The following is an 8,035-nucleotide window of genomic DNA, read 5'->3' on the forward strand; positions in this document are numbered from 1 at the left end:
TCAAAGAAGATAGGATGGAAATCTACAAGCTTTGGATCCTTTTTCCTGTATTAATTTCTGCTCAGGCTTATTTGAAAAGAAAGATCAGAAAGGACCATAGGGCAGAATCTAAAAATAGGATTTGGCTTTATATAAAGATGGTTTTTTTTTTGTTTGTTTGTTTCCTAGCATTGAGCTATTTTGTTTAAAACTTGGTGTTACCTTCAGGTATGAAATGCTGTTTGTACTGTTCTTTTGGATTATGGAGATGCAAGTTGTGACTTGGAATTAAGCTACTTAAACAGCATCTAAAAGTGGAGACAAGAAGATGGAAGGAGTCTGGGACCCTCTTGTATCTATAAAAGATTATGTGGCATCAAGCTGTTGAGGTGGGTATGTTTCTTAGGTGGGAGAAATAGCTTCAGTGTTAATAGTACCTGCTTGGTCATGCGGAATTCTCTCTTGATGTCATGATTACTCAGGTTTTCTCTCATTGGAGAAGACAGCTGTTCTTTTTATCTCAGCAGATGGAAATCATATCTATTCTGGAGCATAATTGAGCACTTTTTTTTCCCAAGGAAAGTGCAACTATTGAAGCCTGCTGTTTCTGGGAAAGCCTACTGAGAACTTGGCCTATTGGCTCTGTAGAGGATGCACACATGCAAAGCAGTGAAGAGGGGAGATTCAGGTTAGATATTAGGGGGAAATTCTTTGCTCGAGAGTGTGATGAAGTGCTAGAACAGGTTGCACAGAGGTGCTGTGGATGTCCCAACTCTGGAGGTGTTCAGGGTCAGGCTGCATAGGACACTGGGCAGCCTGATGTAGTGGCTTGTAACCTTGTCCATGGAGTTGTAACTACATGATTTTTAAGATTCCTTCCAAATCAACACCCTCTATGATTTCATATTATAAACCTCACTACATACTCAAAGGATTAGGAATTTAGAAAGAACTGGAAAGACAGCTTTTATTGATCTTGAATTCAAAATGGAAGAAGGCAAACTAAATCTCTCTTGCAGCTGAATTTGAAGACGACTGCTGTTTTTGTGAGGTTAACAACTGTTTCCACAATTTTTGAAGATTATCTGGTCCTGCGAAATTCAATTGGGTGTGAAAGGGACCACTGTAACTTCCTTGGATGCCATCCTTTTTGGAAAGCCTGTGAGGGATGGCTTTGTCTTCAAAGTTTTGCTTGCAATATTTGACTTTACTTAACGATTAGAGAAATAGAGGTCGCCACCACCCTGGATCTTCCCTGTCTATGTGGTGTGGTGAAGCTCATGAGATATTTTTCTGGTGTTTGCAAGGTATACTCAGTAATCTGAGTAATATCCTGGTAGAAGAAACTAAGCAGCAGAAGCAGTGAACTGTGAAGCTATTTCCAGAAAATGATGACAATGAATCCTCCAAATGGCCTCAATATGTGTGAAAGATGGAAAAGCCAGTTTCCAGTATTGCACTCTTCTACCAGAGCAAACAATCGGATGCAGCAGCATTTCCTATTTATTCTTCCTTAGCAGAATAAATCAAAGCCTCCACATCCACCAAATTTACTTCTTTTCTTTGACTTGGGATCAGATAAAAGTGAAAGTTAATAATTAAAATCTGGAGGCTACTGGGCTCTGGCTGATATATTTCTGTGGCATATTACAGATACGTTGAGGTTTTAGTCAGGGAAGATTAACACGAGAAACATCCTCCACTCTTCAATACCCCAGAGTAAGCAAAAAAAAAAATAAAAATAAAATAAAGCTTACTACCATTTTTAAGGTCTTCAAAAATGCAAAGAGGTAGAAGAACACTTGGAGGGAATTTTATTTCTCTAAAGAATAAAGTGCTACTTAACTCCTGCTGTTGGAAATATAAAGATTATTCTATAGGAAAGACAGCTTTACACTATCTGCTCAACTGTGTTGATCTGTAACTACTTGCAATTATTCTTAATCTTTTCCCTCCCTCTTTTTTTTTTTTTTTTTTTTTTTTTTAGTATATATTTTATTTTATTTATTGTGACTGGCTTCTGCATAATTTGATAGTTATATCTTTAGATTAAATAGTAAGTCAGTACTACTTCTTGGTCTTTTAATAACTGTTTGAAATACAGCACATTGACCTAGATCTTATTCTGCCATAGAATCATTTTTGTATTACCTTTCTTATTCCTACTAAGCCATGCTCAGTGTCATTTGTGGGTGAAATCTTCAGTATAGCAAGAACTAAAAAGTTGATACCATAATGTCTGCAGTAAAGGAGATCTTGATTCCATTTATTTCCTCTTTCTAATATTTCCTTAAACTGTAATCACGTAAGCACAATTTACTGCTGCCAAAGAACCTGATACATGATCATTTTCACTGTTGGCTTCTAACACAAGAATGTCTGTTCTGCAAATATGCATGCTTCTGTCAGTCACGCATCCCAGAGCAGATTTAAATTTCAGCCTTGAATTTCAGCATCTAAGGGCTCTATTTCTGTTTTTAGCAGCAATTTCTACACCAGCAATTTTTTTTTTTTGTAGGTAATTGAAAGTGATCGGGAGTTGAAATTTTAAAACCTGAGTTCTGGCCCTGTTTAAGCTGGAGAACAGAAAGCTCAGGAGGCATCTTATCAATGTGTATAACTGATGGGAAAGAATGAGGACTTCTCTCAGTAGTATCGTATTTTGCAAACTGCTAGGCCAAGTAGGTTTTAAAAATACTACCCTTGCAAATTCATAATTTTAGAAGTAATGTGGTAGGTGCATTTTGCTTGCATTTTGCTTCTGTTAGTGTTTTCACTTGGTTGACATCAGCTGAATATGGCCGCATTATTTCTGGTCATGTGTTTTTTTCCCTCATTTCTGTTAACTGGGACTAAAATAACTAAATAACAAATGAAGAGATTTGATAAAAAATAGAATGATTCAACTTGTTCATTGTATTTTGTTGCTGTTGTTTTTGTTTGTTTGTTTTTTAAAATGCCCTATGTAAGTATTTCTCAAATATGAAGTATGTCTCATGCTAAAAAAGATTAAAGGATACACCAAAGACTGCTTAGCAAATACATTTTCATGAAGACCACTAAAATGGATTTGAGGCTGAAACTGAGTCTTTTTTTTTTTTTTTTTTTTTTAATGCTGGAACGACCACAAAGCTGTGTAGACAGAATTGTTAGAATTGAAAGGGACCTTAAAGGTCATCCAGTCCAGCTCCCTGAAATGTACAGGGATGTTAAAGTAGATCAGGCTGTTCAGAACCTGGTCCCATCTGACCTTGAATGTCTCCAGAGATGGGGCATCCACCACATCTCTGGGCAACTATTCCAGTGCTTCACCACACTTACTGTAAAAAATTTCATCCTTATACACAGTCAAAATCTCTCCTCTTTTGTTTGAAACCATTTCCCTTTGTCCTATCACAACAGACCCTGCAAAATAGACTGTCCTCTTTCTTACAGGCCCCCTATAGATACAGAGAGGCCAGTATTAGGTCCCCCTGTTGGAGCTTTCTCTTCTCCAGGCTGAACAGCCCCAGCTCTCACAGCCTGTCCTTGTAGGTGTGTATGTAGAAATTTGTGTAAAAAATGGATACTAGAACTGGATCTTATTTTAGAGCCAAAACTAACCTCTTCAAGGATGTATTTGGAGGTATCCCAAAGGTTAGAGAACTGGAAGGTGAGGGTGCTCAAGAGAGCTGGCTGACATTTGAGTACCACTTCTTCCAAGCTCAAGATTATTGCACCCCTAAGACTAAGAAATCAGGAACTCACAGAAAACTCAAGTGGACGAAGAAAGTCTACAGAATGTGGAAGAGGGTTTGGCCACTTGAGAGGCATACAGGAACATTGTCAGGGCATGCAGGGACGCAACAAGAAAGGCTATGGCCAGAAATTGGAGGGCTGAGATCAGCAGTTCAGTCTAGCTGGAGGCCTGCAGCTAGCTGGTTCCCCAGGGATTGGTACTGGAATTGGTGTTGTTTAACATCCTCATCAGTCATCTGGATGAAGAGATAGAATATACCCTCAGCAGTTTTTATTTGATGATACAAACCTTAGAGCAGTGGCTATTAGACCAGAAGTCTTTGCTTCCATTCAGTGAGACCTGGACAAGTTTCAGAGTTGAGTGGAGACGAACCCAATGATGTTTAACAAAGGCAAGTGCAGAGTCTTACTCTTGGGTGGGAATAACTGTATACATCAGTAGGGGTTAACAGCTGAGCTGCTGGAGAGGAGCTCTGCAGAGAAGACCTGAGGGCCCTGGAGGACAACAGGTTCGCAGTGAGCCAGCAGCATGCTCTTGTGGCCAAGAAGGCCAATGGGATCCTGGTGTGTATTAAAAGGAGTATGGCCAGCAAGTCCTCTTCCTGTATTCTGCCCTGCTAAGTAGGAGTTTGGAGTACAGAGCCTTGTTCTGTACTCCTCAGCTCAAAAAAGACAGGTGACTTCTGGAGAGAGTCCAGTGGAGGGCTGCAAAGATTTTCAAGGGCCTGTAGTGTCTTCTATATGAACAAAGGCTGAGAGGCCTGGGACTATTCAGCCTGGAGAAAAGGCTGAAGGAGGATCTTATCAGTGCTTATACATATCTAATGTCCAGGAGTCAAGTGGATGGGACCTGGTTCTTTTTGGTGGTGCTCAAGAGTCAGGACAAGGACAGTGGCACAAACTAGAATACAGAGAATTCCATAAGAACATGAGGAAAAATTTCTTTGCTTTGAGGAAGGCAGAGCACTGGAACAAGCTGTCCTGAGAGGTTGTGGAGTCTCACTCTCTGGAGATATCAGAAAATCACCTGGAAGCTTTTCTGTGTAACCCAATCTAGAAAACCTACAGGGGAGTTGGACAAGATGATCTCCACATGTCCCTTCCAACCCCTAAAATTATGTGATTAGAGGATATTTTTTTTTCTCCACTCTTCTCTTCTGGTCCATGTTTATACATTAATTCAGGAAGGACATATTTTTCTTGATATATAGCAGCAATTATTTTCAGCAGAAGACTCTTCATACATCCTCATATACTGGTAGACTACAGTTACTGAGAATGGTGTTAAAGCACACGTTGAATTGTTTGTCCCAAAGTTCATTTCACAGCTGATTTGGCTCTGAGCTTCCCATAAGTTCCGCAGTTCCTTACATTACAGCTCTGACATGCCCAGTTGTTTTTTCTCTCCTGGAAGCTGACAGCAGTCATGGTGACTCAGCATTTGTTTCTGTACATGAACATTCTGTATACAAGCGTAGGCATCAAATACAAGCATTTCCTGAATACTCCTCATAAATACAATAGCAAGATGTCCTTCCTTCTTGAGATATAGTATTTCGCCTGTGTGAATAATATCTGACTAATAAAGATGCTCTTAAGAAGAGCAAGGCAGATATTTTATTTTTGTTTTAATAGGGCAGGTAAGCTCAAATAAGCTCTCTGAGAAATCTTTTGTGAATACACAAACAGACCTTGCCATGAAAAACTATTCAAATTGATAAGGAAAGCAAATAAAGGTGGGAGAGAAGTGGGAACTGTAATGCCTGTTTAGATCATAAAGAGAAACTGAGATGGAAAGTCTTTGGTAGGAGAATAAGATTTAAGTGCTTAATTAGGTCTACACAAGGGATTTTGACTATTAGATGACTGTTTGATTATATCGCTTTGAAAGCAGTGAGCCTTAATTTGATGATTTTTTTTTTCATAGCGTGTTATTCTTGATGAACTTCATTCTGGACTGAGGTGTTTTTTTTTTGTTGTTTGTTTGTTTGTTTTTTACTTAATTAAATACTTATATGCTTGTACTAGATAGATTCTAATTAGGAGTTTTGAAGGATCTAAGCAGGTTAGATGCCCAAATTACATTAATTCTAAGGGATTTTGAATTTAGGTTTCTAAGATGCATACATAGCTTGATCATTTTTTAATGTACTTCTAAAGGTCCTTGTCCACTTTTTGAAAATGCTCAGCAAGATTTCATTGCAATACAAATCTACTAAAGTATTCTGCTCTGCTCAGACTGGACAGTATACAGTTTCTGAAGCACACTGCTTTTCTCTTTGGTAAACAGTGTTATGTTGACCATGAGCTGAATTATCACATGGCTGGATTGCACTGAAGAGACATTAAGCAAAATCAACATAATGACAGCATGTTTGGATGTTTGCCCTCTTTGAGGACATATCTAGCGGGCTTTTCTGAAAATGTCATATGTGCACAAAGAATTATGGCTCAAATAAAGCAACTATATTTTTGTTGCAAACCATTGGACTGGACTATGGCATTCCCCTGAATCTGTGGATGGCTGGAAGCAATTGGGACTGAAGTTTAAATGTCAAGTGTGATATTGCCATTTTACCTTCTGCATTAAAACATATTTAGGAAAGGGCAGGGTGGGCTGAAACACCTCACTGAGCACAAGTTGAGCCAAATAACGTAAAGGAACAATTGTGGAAACATAAGTCTTTTCATCTTCTAACAGAAACTTTTAGCTAAGTTAATTAGAAGTGAACTGCAAATCTTCAAACTATAAACAGACATGTCCTCACAAGAGAGGACAGATTATAGTGAAAAATAATGACTTTGCAAATAGAAGCTGAAGGGATTAAAATAATGCAAATTGTCTGGCTGTTCTGGTAGCAGTATTATATTTAATTGCTATTAACACTGAATAACCACAATGAAGCACTTGGATTCCACGAGTAGAGGAGAAGGTATGGGAGGGGAGCCTGTAGTATTCAGGTGAAGGACTGGGAGCCCTTCTGAAGCTTTCCAGCCTTCTGGAGTTTTTTACTAGTCACCCACTGATGAGTCACCCAGACTCTTCAGCAAGAATCTGCAGGTGGCTCTGATCTGTGCCTCTGGAATTTCAGTTCCAGCAGTGAATCTTACCACAAGCTGGCTTAGTGATGACAGCTGTGTCTCATAATTATTGCTGGGGGTTCTTAGATCCATGTCCCTTGCTTTTAAGGTACTTTCACAATAGAAAATTTAGGTGTCCAGATTTTGTTGCTAAGAAGACTTATGAAATAGTTAATGAAGAACAGAATTACATTGCCTAATGGGAATGCTCTGACTAAAGCATAATCATCATATATACTATCTTAATCCCTTTTGAAGGTCTGGAGCCCTCATTACAGGAAGAACGTGGAGCTCTTAGAGTGGCTCTTTAGGCTCTTTAGCCAGGAAAGGACAAGGGGAAATGATTTGATACTAAAAGAGGGGCAGTTTAGATTGTATGGAAAGAAGAAGTTTTTTACAGTAAGGGTGGTGAGACACTGGAACAGGTTGCTCAAGAAAGTAGTGGATGCCCCATTTCTGGAGACATTTGAGGTCAGGCAGGGCCATGCTCTGAGCAGCCTGATCTAGCTGTAGACATCCCTGTATATTCAATGCCTCTAGTTTTGTACTTTCTTTGTTGTTCCACTTTTTCCCTTGTCAGACTTTAATAAAATCCAGAAGAATGGGAATGTAGCATTACGGCAAACTGAAAACCTTCTGTCATGCTTTGGAAGGAGGCTACTGAATTTCATTAGGGAAAGTTGAGGGAATTTTTAAGTACATTTGGTGCTCTAAAATAAATGTGCTTAGTTCCTGTCTGCAGAAATCTAACATTTAATCTGAACCAGTTTTGAGGTAAGTGGTTTTAAAATACCCCTTAGTGTTGCATTTATTGTTTCCTATGGGAGCAGAATGGTTGTAATGATAGATAATGTGTTTGTCAGAGGGGAGGAGTCATCACAGGAAGAGAAAAGGGGAGAAAGAGAAAGCAAAGACACAGAGTACAGTACTGGAGCTGAATTCCAGGGGGATGCAATGTTGAAATAGTGATGGAAGATTTAAAAGAACCTGACAGTTTTTCCATGAAGCTTTTACCACTAAATTTTAATGATTTGTTGCCATCTCTTAGTTACTTTTTCGATGTTACTTAGAGTTAACTTCAAAACCTTTTCTTGTTGTTCAAATCTGATGGGGATTTCTCATGACGATGCATGGGAAAAGGCATGGAAAAGGCCATACTTTTTAACTCAGATACTGCCCTTTATGCCATTTGAATGGAAGAAGCATTTCGGATGTGACTTTCAGTGTGATTGTGATG

This window comes from Excalfactoria chinensis, chromosome Z (assembly GCF_039878825.1).
Source record: "Excalfactoria chinensis isolate bCotChi1 chromosome Z, bCotChi1.hap2, whole genome shotgun sequence".
NCBI lineage: Eukaryota > Metazoa > Chordata > Aves > Galliformes > Phasianidae > Excalfactoria > Excalfactoria chinensis.